At 37.2% G+C, this 15,373-nt stretch overlaps 1 protein-coding gene across 2 annotated transcripts in view; it reads left to right on the forward strand.

Annotated features, from left to right (window-relative positions):
• The window catches only part of LOC149619125 (uncharacterized), an 80,910-nt gene that overhangs the window by 4,351 nt on the left and 61,186 nt on the right, over positions 1 to 15,373 (forward strand). The gene's annotated exons all lie outside the window — the stretch shown is intronic.

Here is a 15,373-nt window from a genome sequence, read left to right on the forward strand (position 1 = left end):
CCGCTTTTGATCTTACTGATAATGAAATATGAAACGATCTATTATTGAAAATATAATGGACACAATTTGTAATGCATTGAAAATTACTTTATGTATGGGGAAACAAGGATTTTAAAGAGAAAATGGTGTTAAGGTAAACATCCTTGAGATTTGGGTTGAGCCTTTCGGAAAAAAATGTTATAGTCGTTGCAAACTATCCAAGACGATTTCATCTGACTCAATTGTTGCAATAAGTAAATCACGATTTTGTCACATACACCGCTTATGCTGAGTGTCTACCTTCCTCGGAGAAGTTATTATGATTATATCCGACTTATCGAAAATTTTCCACTTTCTCCACCATCATATCCTGCTCAAAAGGGTAACGCCAGTCCAAGTGCTTAATTTGGTGTTACGTGTTAACGAATTGCAGTTACTTGCATTTAAACTCGATCACCTAGAAACAAAAAAGAAGAGAGGACATTATAACGCCTTTCAATAACGGCAGTCATACCATTTTCCCTTCCAATTTATTTTATAAGCATATTTATATTGCAATAGACTCAGGGCCGTCTTAAGGCGTTGTAGAATCTCCTAAAGTTAATTTTTCTATTTTTATTTATTTGTCGCTATTTTTACAAATTTTTCTATCTTAATTTTATTTTGGGAGAGCTGGTTTTAGTCTGCAACCGACTGAAGAAATTGCAAACGACATTTTTTTGTTTAGTTTTTATTTTTGAAAGCTCCTTTACATGAGCGTTTTTTTATTTTTTGCGACCCTTTTAGTCGGGTCTCTACAGATCGAATGAATAAAAAATACAAGGTATTGGTACTACTGTTGGTACCCAAAAAGCGGGGCCTCCCCTTTTTGGGTGTACAAGATTGGGAAAAATAGGAATGGAAAGTTTTCCACACTCGGAGGGGAATTACGGGCTGGTTACTCTTTCTACAAATTCTGCTTAGAGGTGCATGGCCTCTCGAACCAGCCCGCTATTCAGCTTCGATAGGGATTACTAGTGCAAAACTACCCCCCTTTTTTTAGATTTTTAGATAGCAAAATGGATATTTTTTCTTAACGGTAGCTTTTGGATTTTTTTCTTTTAGGTGTTAACTTTTAGATTTTAGGTGTAATTTTTTGGTTTTAGAATATTAAATTTCTTTTGGGGGGGGGGGGGTTACATTGAATTAAGTTTAAGTTATTTTACAGGCGTCATGGGGCCCAGGGCTAATTATTTCAGCAACATAAAAAAAATTAAATATTCAGTTGTAAAAGACTCGAGACAGCCTATTTTATTAAAAAGGCAATTTCATGTCGTCACCCGTACAAAAATTTTAAGCTGTAATTCATCTGCATACGCGCTTTTTTATCGCTACCACGCTGTAATAGGTATAAATAGACCAATTCGAATATTACATGCAGAGAAACAAACTTCCAGGGGCAAGCCGCCATTCTGAATAATTTCTCTCCCGCCACGAAACACCACTAGAGGGCAGCCCAAGCTCACTGCGTGTTAGAGGCTAGCAAGCCCGGTCATGCCTCTAGCGATGTCTCCTGGCGTGAGGGAAATTATTCAGAATGGCGGCTTGCCCCTGGAAGTTTTTTTCTCTGCATGTAATATTCGAATTGGTCTATTAAGGCTACATTTTCTGCAGCTCGAAAAACGCGAAAATTTCACAGAAATTCCAGAACTGCAAATTGTCTGCCGTTTCTACATTTTCTGTTTATTATCTGTTAATTGTCTGTATTGGCAGAAATATGCAGCGCGATTCTGCAAACGCGATGCAAAAGTAGAAATAACAGCTGCTAGTTTAAAACTGTAATTTGACCACAGTTATAGACATGTTACAGTTCTGCAAAAGTGATGGAAAAGTAGAAATCCAGCTGCCAATTTAAAACTGCAATTTGACTATATTTATTGACATGTTACAGGTCTGCAAAAGTGATGAAAAAGTAGAAATACCAGCGCTAGTTTAAAACTGCAACTTGACCACATTTATAGACATGTTACAGGCCTGCAAATGTGATGGAAAAGTAGAAATCCAGATGCCATTTTAAAACTGTAATATGACCATATTTATAGACATGTTACAGGTCTGCAAAACTTATGGAAAAGTAGATATTCAGCTGCCAATTTAAAACTGTAATTTGACCATTTTTATAGACATGTTACAGGTGTGCAAAAGCGATAGAAAAGTAGAAATACCAGATGCTAGTTTAAAACTGTAATTTGACTACATGTATAGACATGTTACAAGTCTGAAAAAGTGATGGAAAAGTAGAAATCCAGCTGCCAATTTAAAACTGCAATTTGACCATATTTATAGACATGTTACAAGTCTGAAAAAGTGATGGAAAAGTAGAAATCCAGCTGCCTATTTAAAACTGTAATTTGACCATATTTATAGACATGTTACAAGTCTGAAAAAGCGATGGAAAAGTAGAAATCCAGATGCCATTTTAAAACTGTAATATGACCATATTTATAGACATGTTACAGGTCTGCAAAACTTATGGAAAAGTAGATATTCAGCTGCCAATTTAAAACTGTAATTTGACCATTTTTATAGACATGTTACAGGTGTGCAAAAGCGATAGAAAAGTAGAAATACCAGATGCTAGTTTAAAACTGTAATTTGACTACATGTATAGACATGTTACAAGTCTGAAAAAGTGATGGAAAAGTAGAAATGCAGCTGCCAATTTAAAACTGCAATTTGACCATATTTATAGACATGTTACAAGTCTGAAAAAGTGATGGAAAAGTAGAAATCCAGCTGCCTATTTAAAACTGTAATTTGACCATATTTATAGACATGTTACAAGTCTGAAAAAGCGATGGAAAAGTAGAAATCCAGCTGCCTATTTAAAACTGTAATTTGACCATTTATATAGACATGTTACAGGTCTGCAAAAGTGATGGAAAAGTAGATATTCAGCTGAAAATTTAAAACTGTAATTTGACCATTTTTATAGACATGTTACAGGTGTGCAAAAGCGATAGAAAAGTAGAAATACCAGATGCTAGTTTAAAACTGTAATTTGACTACATGTATAGACATGTTACAAGTCTGAAAAAGTGATGGAAAAGTAGAAATCCAGCTGCCAATTTAAAACTGCAATTTGACCATATTTATAGACATGTTACAAGTCTGAAAAAGTGATGGAAAAGTAGAAATCCAGCTGCCAATTTAAAACTGTAATTTGACCATATTTATAGACATGTTACAAGTCTGAAAAAGCGATGGAAAAGTAGAAATCCAGCTGCCTATTTAAAACTGTAATTTGACCATTTATATAGACATGTTACAGGTCTGCAAAAGTGATGGAAAAGTAGATATCCAGCTGCCAATTTAAAACTGCAATTTGACCACATTTATACACATGTTACAGGTCTGCAAAAGTTATGGGAAAGTTGAAATCTAGCTTCCAATTTAAAACTGTAACTATTCAACATTTATAGACATATTGCAGGTATTCAAAAGTAGAATTTCCTACTTTTGAATACCTGCAATATCTCTCTAAATGTGGTTAAATTACAGTTTTAAATTGGCAGCTGAATTTCTACTTTTCCATCACTTTTGCAGACCTGTAACATGTCTATAAAAATGGTCTGTTGAATAATACACAAAAGCGTCTCTAAAATTCTAAAATCTAAAAATTAAAATTAAGCCTAAAATTCAAATTACGTCTAACATTCACAATTTAAAATTAAAATTACGTTTAAATTTCTGGTAAAAATTAAAATTAAAATACTCAATTTAGTTTTAAAAATCGGCCTTAAAAAAGAATATGTTAGTAAAAAATGAAGTCTAAAATTAAGAAAAACCCCAAGAACTCAAAACCAGATCCTACAAAAGTATTTTTTTACCAAACCAAAGCATCGACCTTTCCACTGTAAGGAATGGAAAATTTTGAACTGTGAAGAGAAACGTGCTATTGTAAAGAAGCTCGCTTCTAGAATTTTGTCAACAACAGGGAGAGGCAGGCTCGAAAATACCCAAGAAAAACCCCAAGAAAGGTCATAGCTCGCAATACCCCAAAAAGCTCGCACATTATTGGTCAAAGCTTTCAAAAATCGAGCGTGCCCCTCTCTCAAAAACTTATAAAAGGTTCTCCTTTCAATTCAAAAAACACAATTTACAATTTTTACAATTCCCGTTCAGTTGATACAATTTTTTATGCGGTCCTCAATTTACAATTTCGGACGAGGTAAGACTCAATTATTGCCTAAGTCTTTACCAAGTCAGTTAAATTCAGTTACTTTGTGAAATAAAGTTAGTTTTTTTTTTATTAAGTTTAAACTAAAAGAGCGCACCAATTATTTAACAATTATCGACTAGTAAAAACCAAATTATCGCGCTTCAATTCAAGCAATTTTAAATTCAATTAAGGACGTACGTTTCAATTCGACTCAGTATTCTGTTTCAGTCCGGAATGCTGATATCAACGTAACGCGCCTAGCTCTCCCACAATTAAAATTACACTACGGTCAATTATTACGCGGTGAAATTACTACACATCGTGTTATTAACTTCTGGTACTCGCGTACCGGATACCGATAGTTTTCATGGTGTCACGGAAACCCGGGAACTTGGACTTTTAGATAAATTGATAAGTTCACAACAATTACTTCAATTAAACTCAATTAAAATTAAGCGCGTAAAATGGCGGGAAGCGAGGAGACTGCTTCAAACAATGGACAATCAAACCGGAACTTACTTAAACTCGCGAAAGCTTCGCGGAAAAGTATCCGAACCGCGGCAACAATTAAAATTAATCAAATTGACGCTATGATGATCGCGCCGGAAACAACAGTGGAACAATTGGAAGACGCCCTAGACGCTATCATACAAAAAGAAGACGACTTGACCCAAATCGACGCCAAGATCGAAGCCCTAATCGTCGACCCCGATGAGATGGAGAAGGAAACCACTGACGCAATTAACTACAAGGAGAAAATTGGAACCCTAAAGTCAGCTTTAGCCCGGAAAATTAGAAAAATTACACCGGCAGCATCAGGATCAACCATCGGCAGCCTCGTCCAGAACATCGCATCACCATCCAACGCTGGATTAAACATAGCCCAAGGACGACCGGAAGTTCGCCTACCAGAACTAACCATACCACTATTTACCGGAAACCACGAGGAGTGGAACAATTTTTGGGCAAGATTTCGTACCACAGTGGACTTTAATCCCCGCTTAACTAAGGTAGAAAAATATATTTATTTAATTGGATACTTAAAAGGCGACGCGTTACAAACTGTAAAAGGCCTATCCGAGACAGACGCCTCTTATGATGAAGCCGTAAGATTATTAACTAATAGATTCTCGCTCGGTGGTTTAGATGTACATTACCATATGAATAAGCTCAAAGAAATTCAGCCCGTGCATGATTCAAAAAATTTAAAAGCTTTACGAAATTTGTTAGATTCATGTGAGATCAGTTTTCGTAGTCTCGAGATCTTGGGGGTAGACGTAAAAGAGAAAGCATCCTTTGTTTGTCCTAGTATATTAGAATGTTTACCAGATGACATTAGAACCGATTACTGTGTTAGTCGAAAACCTTCGAGAAACAATTTCAATTGGGATGCTAATGAATTAATGGATTTCGTGAGGGATCAAATTGAGAGCAGGGAAATGGCAGCAATTCTCGGTGGAAAAAATCATAAAATCAATTCTAAATTTGAGGAACAATTTAAACCTCGCAACAATTTTAATTCAAATTCTAATAGTAGAGATAGAGATAGGGATAGGCATAGGCACACGGCCACGGCAAGGGCCTTTGGAACCAAGGTCAACAAAACAAATCAAAATAAAGGGTTCTGCATTTTTTGCAAAAGCGAAGATCATAGGTCCCTAGATTGCGAAATTCATACCCTAGCGGGTAAGATACAAATTTTAGAGGAGGCTAACCGATGCTTCAATTGTTTCCGCGTCGGACACTCGGCTAGAGATTGTTATTCTAGGTACAATAGGTGTAAGGGGTGTTCCAAAAAACACAATTACGCAATTTGCGAGAACAACAACTCGCACAAGAAATTTAATAGTTCAGACAACACTGAGGCTAAGACAATTCAGATCAATTCAGCGGCAGCAAAAATAAATTCAGGAGAAAAGACCGTTCTATTACAAACAGCTGTAGGAATTATGAAAAACCCCGCCCAGCCCCAAAGAATAGAAAAGGTTAGATGCTTTATGGATGGGGGGAGTGAAGCCACATTCATAAGAGAAGGGTTATCTAGAAGTTTGAGACTTCCAATTGTAGGAGAACAAAATTTAGAGATATACAGCTGTGGAAATGAAAAACCCCAAGAAAAGAGGGCAAAATTAGTAAAATTGAGATTAGAAAACCGTAACAACCCCATGGAATTTTCAGAGATAGTTGCCATAGAATTACCATTCATATGTCACGAGTCGGTTACCAGTCCAAATACTTTGCAGGAAATTGAAAGTCAAATGACAATTAAGGGATTACAATTAGCCGAAGACTTAGAATGCGCCCAAAATTCAGAATGCGATTTGTTAATTGGGGCGGATAGTTATTGGGATATAGCCACAGAGCAATTTGAGAGACTTTCACCCTTACTTATGGCTCAGAAAACCAAGCTAGGCTGGACAATCCAAGGGTCGAGTAAAACTCTATTTAAACCTGCCAGAATTAGCTCAATTAATCAAAAACCAATTAAAACAATGTTAGTAAAATTAGGCCAAAAACAAGTTAACCAGACGTTAGAAGCGTTTTGGAATCTAGAAAACATTGGGATTCAAGAAAAGGAGCAGTTAGACAATTCAGATGACGCAGTTATGAGCAATTTTATAGAGGAAATTAAATTTAACGAGGGTAGATATAGTGTTAAGCTACCTTGGATTGTAAGTAAGGAAACATTGCCAGATAACAAAGCCGTAGCCCATAAGAGAATGCAAGGTTTAGTGAAGAAATTTGATTCAAACGCGAAATTTTATGAGGATTATAAAGGTGTAATCAGTGAGCAATTAGCTAGTGGAATAATTGAGGAGGTTCCTAAAGAACAATTAGATATCGATTTGCCAGGAACTTATTATATTCCCCACCAAGGCGTAATTAGAGAGAATGTACAGACAACCAAATTAAGAGTTGTTTTTGATGCTAGTTCCCACGCGCATAATGCACCCTCACTAAACGATTGTCTTGCGCAAGGTCCAAATTTGTATCCAGACCTTTTGTTACTTTTGTTGAGATTTAGAAGAAATAAGATAGCAGTGGTGGCCGACATAGAAAAGGCCTTTCATCAGATTCAATTAGATAAATCAGAGAGAGATTCGACTAGATTTTTATGGGTCGTAGAGAAGGATGGGACAATTAGTAATTCAAAATTTAGAACAATGAGAATGACCAGAGTCACCTTTGGGATAAAAAGTAGTCCTTTTCAGTTAGCGGCCACACTAAAATACCATCTCCAACAATGTAGGGAAATTGACAATAGAGTGAAGGACAAGCTTGACAAAGATGTTTATGTTGACGACTTTGTAACAGGTGCAGATGGGGTTAGGGAAGCCTAAGAAATTTCTATAGGAGCGACAAAAACGGTTATTTTAGCTGGTATGAAATTTAGAAAATGGGGCTCAAATTCTCAAGAATTGATTCAATTGTGGAACGAATGTGAAGAGGAAAATCTATTCGGAAAGGGGATTTCCCAAAAAGAAACCAAAATTCTAGGAACTAAGTGGGACCCTACTGCAGATACCGTTAGCATAGATCTTAGCACTATAATCTCAACTAGCGAGGAGGCCAAGAATACAAAGCGACACATGTTAAGTATAATATCGCAGGTGTTCGACCCCATGGGCCTACTTGCTCCCTTTGTTTTAAGAGGAAAAATGCTCTTCCAGAGTTTGTGGTTACAAAAGGACAAGATAGGTTGGGATTCCGAAACCCCCGCTGATATTAGAGAAGAATTTCAAACATGGTGTTCAGAACTCCCAACTTTAGCCACACTCAATTTAGCTAGAAATTATTTCGGGGAAGCAAATGGGGAAATCAAGAACCTAGAATTACACTGTTTCTGTGACGCAAGCTTAAAGGCATTCTCAGCCGTAGTTTACGTTAGGTATCAAACAATTAACAATTCAATTAGCACAGCTTTAGTCGCAGCAAAAACTAGAATTGCGCCAATTAAAGGACAGGGAAGTAAGGAACAAACCATCCCCAGACTAGAATTAATGGCATGTTTGATTGGCTCAAGGTTAACCAATTACATTAAAGAAACATTTGAAGACAAATTAAACAAAATTTATTACTAGACAGACTCGACCGTGGCATTAGGTTGGATTACTAGTGTAGCGAAGAGTTGGAAACCTTTTGTTTCCAATCGCGTGGAAGAAATTCAGAAATTAACAAATAAAATTCAATGGGGTCACTGCCCCGGAGTAGAGAACCCCGCAGATTGCCCAACCAGAGGTATGAAAGCAAAAAATTTAATTGAAAGCAACCTATGGTGGAAGGGCCCAAATTGGTTAGGGAAATCTGAAAGTTTCTGGCCCAAAATCATACCGGAAACCAATTTAGACTCGGTAGCTCATGAGAAACGCAGGCTTACCCTTGGAGTTAGTATTAAACCCAAATTAGGAATTCAATACATAATTGATTTAAACAGACACAATTCAATCAGCAAAATTTTTCGCATAACAGCGTATGTGTTTAGATTCTTAGCAAAGGGAAAAAACAAAACTAAAGGCCCTATCACTGCGGATGAAATGTCACACGCCGAATTAACTTGGATTAAACACGTGCAACGAGAAGCGTATGGGGAAGAGTTGATAGCCCTACAAAATGGGGGAAAAATTGAACGCTCTTCGAAAATTTTGTCCTTGAACCCAATTCTGCACGAAGGCTTGATCTGCGTAGGGGGGAGAATAGGGAATTCCAATTTTAGTTTTCAAGAAAAACACCCCATTATTATGGATAACAGTCACAAATTTACGAAATTAGTTATGTTAAGAAGTCACGAGCAAGTTTTACATAACGGAATTAACGACACAATTACACAAAATAGGGAGCGGTACTGGGTACCTGCTAGTAGACAGTTAGCTAAGAAAGTTATCAATGAATGCGTAAAATGCAAAAGAACCATCGCTAAACAAGCTGACAGGCCCACAGCACCCTTGCCCGCCGACAGAATCTCAGAAGCACCACCCTTTTCAATAATGGGTATAGATTTTGCAGGACCCCTGTTTATCAAAAATGGGAAGGGAAACGAAAAAGTTTATATTTGTTTAGCAACTTGCGCGGTCACTAGGGCAATCCATCTAGAATTGGTTCCATCGCTCAGTACTGACGAATTCATCATGGCTCTAAGGAGAATTGTTTCGAGGAGGGGATTGCCTACCACAATTTACACGGACAACGCGTTGACGTTCAAAAGGGCTAATAGCGAGATAAACAAAATTTTTCAAAATTTAAAAGAAAATCAATTGAGGGAATATTTTGGGAATCAGGGGATAGTTTGGAAATTCATTGTTGAGCGCGCCGCGTGGTATGGCGGTTGGTGGGAGCGGCTTGTACGCTCCACCAAAACAGCCTTAAGAAAGACCTTGGGACACGCAACTGTAAGCTACACTGAATTAGAAACGACTCTTTTAGAAGTCGAAGCTTTGATTAATAGTAGACCAATTTCTTACGTTTACAACAACATTAATGAACCTAAACCTCTATCACCGGCTGATTTTCTTATTGGGCAAAGATTAAATTGTTTACCACCACTAAAATTAAAAAATGAAAATGTACCAAAATGTCGCGTTCAATTAACTAAACGGCTAAGATACCGCGAAGAACTTTTAAACCAAACATGGAAAAGATGGCGACAAAATTATGTATTAGAATTACGGTCCGCTCATCACGTGAAATTCGGTAAAAATGACATTCAATTCAAAATTGGCGACGTGGTACTCCTTCAAGAAGATAAATTACCAAGACATATGTGGAAGATTGGACTTGTTAATGAAGTGATTTACAGTCGCGACGGAAAAAACAGAATGTGCGTGATTAAAACCCCAAACGGCAATATGATCCGTAGATCAGTCCAACATTTATACAATTTAGAATTAAATTAATTAAATTAACAATTAACGCTTTGTCTATCCTAATAATACCTATGGTATTAGGGGGAGTGTTGAATAATACAGAAAAGCGTCTCTAAAATTCTAAAATCTAAAAATTAAAATTAAGCCTAAAATTCAAATTACGTCTAACATTCACAATTTAAAATTAAAATTACGTTTAAATTTCTGGTAAAAATTAAAATTAAAATACTCAATTTAGTTTTAAAAATCGGCCTTAAAAAAGAATATGTTAGTAAAAAATGAAGTCTAAAATTAAGAAAAACCCCAAGAACTCAAAACCAGATCCTACAAAAGTATTTTTTTACCAAACCAAAGCATCGACCTTTCCACTGTAAGGAATGGAAAATTTTGAACTGTGAAGAGAAACGTGCTATTGTAAAGAAGCTCGCTTCTAGAATTTTGTCAACAACAGGGAGAGGCAGGCTCGAAAATACCCAAGAAAAACCCCAAGAAAGGTCATAGCTCGCAATACCCCAAAAAGCTCGCACATTATTGGTCAAAGCTTTCAAAAATCGAGCGTGCCCCTCTCTCAAAAACTTATAAAAGGTTCTCCTTTCAATTCAAAAAACACAATTTACAATTTTTACAATTCCCGTTCAGTTGATACAATTTTTTATGCGGTCCTCAATTTACAATTTCGGACGAGGTAAGACTCAATTATTGCCTAAGTCTTTACCAAGTCAGTTAAATTCAGTTACTTTGTGAAATAAAGTTAGTTTTTTTTTTATTAAGTTTAAACTAAAAGAGCGCACCAATTATTTAACAATTATCGACTAGTAAAAACCAAATTATCGCGCTTCAATTCAAGCAATTTTAAATTCAATTAAGGACGTACGTTTCAATTCGACTCAGTATTCTGTTTCAGTCCGGAATGCTGATATCAACGTAACGCGCCTAGCTCTCCCACAATTAAAATTACACTACGGTCAATTATTACGCGGTGAAATTACTACACATCGTGTTATTAACTTCTGGTACTCGCGTACCGGATACCGATAGTTTTCATGGTGTCACGGAAACCCGGGAACTTGGACTTTTAGATAAATTGATAAGTTCACAACAATTACTTCAATTAAACTCAATTAAAATTAAGCGCGTAAAATGGCGGGAAGCGAGGAGACTGCTTCAAACAATGGACAATCAAACCGGAACTTACTTAAACTCGCGAAAGCTTCGCGGAAAAGTATCCGAACCGCGGCAACAATTAAAATTAATCAAATTGACGCTATGATGATCGCGCCGGAAACAACAGTGGAACAATTGGAAGACGCCCTAGACGCTATCATACAAAAAGAAGACGACTTGACCCAAATCGACGCCAAGATCGAAGCCCTAATCGTCGACCCCGATGAGATGGAGAAGGAAACCACTGACGCAATTAACTACAAGGAGAAAATTGGAACCCTAAAGTCAGCTTTAGCCCGGAAAATTAGAAAAATTACACCGGCAGCATCAGGATCAACCATCGGCAGCCTCGTCCAGAACATCGCATCACCATCCAACGCTGGATTAAACATAGCCCAAGGACGACCGGAAGTTCGCCTACCAGAACTAACCATACCACTATTTACCGGAAACCACGAGGAGTGGAACAATTTTTGGGCAAGATTTCGTACCACAGTGGACTTTAATCCCCGCTTAACTAAGGTAGAAAAATATATTTATTTAATTGGATACTTAAAAGGCGACGCGTTACAAACTGTAAAAGGCCTATCCGAGACAGACGCCTCTTATGATGAAGCCGTAAGATTATTAACTAATAGATTCTCGCTCGGTGGTTTAGATGTACATTACCATATGAATAAGCTCAAAGAAATTCAGCCCGTGCATGATTCAAAAAATTTAAAAGCTTTACGAAATTTGTTAGATTCATGTGAGATCAGTTTTCGTAGTCTCGAGATCTTGGGGGTAGACGTAAAAGAGAAAGCATCCTTTGTTTGTCCTAGTATATTAGAATGTTTACCAGATGACATTAGAACCGATTACTGTGTTAGTCGAAAACCTTCGAGAAACAATTTCAATTGGGATGCTAATGAATTAATGGATTTCGTGAGGGATCAAATTGAGAGCAGGGAAATGGCAGCAATTCTCGGTGGAAAAAATCATAAAATCAATTCTAAATTTGAGGAACAATTTAAACCTCGCAACAATTTTAATTCAAATTCTAATAGTAGAGATAGAGATAGGGATAGGCATAGGCACACGGCCACGGCAAGGGCCTTTGGAACCAAGGTCAACAAAACAAATCAAAATAAAGGGTTCTGCATTTTTTGCAAAAGCGAAGATCATAGGTCCCTAGATTGCGAAATTCATACCCTAGCGGGTAAGATACAAATTTTAGAGGAGGCTAACCGATGCTTCAATTGTTTCCGCGTCGGACACTCGGCTAGAGATTGTTATTCTAGGTACAATAGGTGTAAGGGGTGTTCCAAAAAACACAATTACGCAATTTGCGAGAACAACAACTCGCACAAGAAATTTAATAGTTCAGACAACACTGAGGCTAAGACAATTCAGATCAATTCAGCGGCAGCAAAAATAAATTCAGGAGAAAAGACCGTTCTATTACAAACAGCTGTAGGAATTATGAAAAACCCCGCCCAGCCCCAAAGAATAGAAAAGGTTAGATGCTTTATGGATGGGGGGAGTGAAGCCACATTCATAAGAGAAGGGTTATCTAGAAGTTTGAGACTTCCAATTGTAGGAGAACAAAATTTAGAGATATACAGCTGTGGAAATGAAAAACCCCAAGAAAAGAGGGCAAAATTAGTAAAATTGAGATTAGAAAACCGTAACAACCCCATGGAATTTTCAGAGATAGTTGCCATAGAATTACCATTCATATGTCACGAGTCGGTTACCAGTCCAAATACTTTGCAGGAAATTGAAAGTCAAATGACAATTAAGGGATTACAATTAGCCGAAGACTTAGAATGCGCCCAAAATTCAGAATGCGATTTGTTAATTGGGGCGGATAGTTATTGGGATATAGCCACAGAGCAATTTGAGAGACTTTCACCCTTACTTATGGCTCAGAAAACCAAGCTAGGCTGGACAATCCAAGGGTCGAGTAAAACTCTATTTAAACCTGCCAGAATTAGCTCAATTAATCAAAAACCAATTAAAACAATGTTAGTAAAATTAGGCCAAAAACAAGTTAACCAGACGTTAGAAGCGTTTTGGAATCTAGAAAACATTGGGATTCAAGAAAAGGAGCAGTTAGACAATTCAGATGACGCAGTTATGAGCAATTTTATAGAGGAAATTAAATTTAACGAGGGTAGATATAGTGTTAAGCTACCTTGGATTGTAAGTAAGGAAACATTGCCAGATAACAAAGCCGTAGCCCATAAGAGAATGCAAGGTTTAGTGAAGAAATTTGATTCAAACGCGAAATTTTATGAGGATTATAAAGGTGTAATCAGTGAGCAATTAGCTAGTGGAATAATTGAGGAGGTTCCTAAAGAACAATTAGATATCGATTTGCCAGGAACTTATTATATTCCCCACCAAGGCGTAATTAGAGAGAATGTACAGACAACCAAATTAAGAGTTGTTTTTGATGCTAGTTCCCACGCGCATAATGCACCCTCACTAAACGATTGTCTTGCGCAAGGTCCAAATTTGTATCCAGACCTTTTGTTACTTTTGTTGAGATTTAGAAGAAATAAGATAGCAGTGGTGGCCGACATAGAAAAGGCCTTTCATCAGATTCAATTAGATAAATCAGAGAGAGATTCGACTAGATTTTTATGGGTCGTAGAGAAGGATGGGACAATTAGTAATTCAAAATTTAGAACAATGAGAATGACCAGAGTCACCTTTGGGATAAAAAGTAGTCCTTTTCAGTTAGCGGCCACACTAAAATACCATCTCCAACAATGTAGGGAAATTGACAATAGAGTGAAGGACAAGCTTGACAAAGATGTTTATGTTGACGACTTTGTAACAGGTGCAGATGGGGTTAGGGAAGCCTACGAAATTTCTATAGGAGCGGCAAAAACGGTTATTTTAGCTGGTATGAAATTTAGAAAATGGGGCTCAAATTCTCAAGAATTGATTCAATTGTGGAACGAATGTGAAGAGGAAAATCTATTCGGAAAGGGGATTTCCCAAAAAGAAACCAAAATTCTAGGAACTAAGTGGGACCCTACTGCAGATACCGTTAGCATAGATCTTAGCACTATAATCTCAACTAGCGAGGAGGCCAAGAATACAAAGCGACACATGTTAAGTATAATATCGCAGGTGTTCGACCCCATGGGCCTACTTGCTCCCTTTGTTTTAAGAGGAAAAATGCTCTTCCAGAGTTTGTGGTTACAAAAGGACAAGATAGGTTGGGATTCCGAAACCCCCGCTGATATTAGAGAAGAATTTCAAACATGGTGTTCAGAACTCCCAACTTTAGCCACACTCAATTTAGCTAGAAATTATTTCGGGGAAGCAAATGGGGAAATCAAGAACCTAGAATTACACTGTTTCTGTGACGCAAGCTTAAAGGCATTCTCAGCCGTAGTTTACGTTAGGTATCAAACAATTAACAATTCAATTAGCACAGCTTTAGTCGCAGCAAAAACTAGAATTGCGCCAATTAAAGGACAGGGAAGTAAGGAACAAACCATCCCCAGACTAGAATTAATGGCATGTTTGATTGGCTCAAGGTTAACCAATTACATTAAAGAAACATTTGAAGACAAATTAAACAAAATTTATTACTGGACAGACTCGACCGTGGCATTAGGTTGGATTACTAGTGTAGCGAAGAGTTGGAAACCTTTTGTTTCCAATCGCGTGGAAGAAATTCAGAAATTAACAAATAAAATTCAATGGGGTCACTGCCCCGGAGTAGAGAACCCCGCAGATTGCCCAACCAGAGGTATGAAAGCAAAAAATTTAATTGAAAGCAACCTATGGTGGAAGGGCCCAAATTGGTTAGGGAAATCTGAAAGTTTCTGGCCCAAAATCATACCGGAAACCAATTTAGACTCGGTAGCTCATGAGAAACGCAGGCTTACCCTTGGAGTTAGTATTAAACCCAAATTAGGAATTCAATACATAATTGATTTAAACAGACACAATTCAATCAGCAAAATTTTTCGCATAACAGCGTATGTGTTTAGATTCTTAGCAAAGGGAAAAAACAAAACTAAAGGCCCTATCACTGCGGATGAAATGTCACACGCCGAATTAACTTGGATTAAACACGTGCAACGAGAAGCGTATGGGGAAGAGTTGATAGCCCTACAAAATGGGGGAAAAATTGAACGCTCTTCGAAAATTTTGTCCTTGAACC

The sequence above is a fragment of the Phalangium opilio genome, unplaced genomic scaffold, assembly GCF_054372755.1.
Source record: "Phalangium opilio isolate 3A_F unplaced genomic scaffold, DU_Popi_V2 ptg000209l_1, whole genome shotgun sequence".
Classification (NCBI taxonomy): domain Eukaryota; kingdom Metazoa; phylum Arthropoda; class Arachnida; order Opiliones; family Phalangiidae; genus Phalangium; species Phalangium opilio.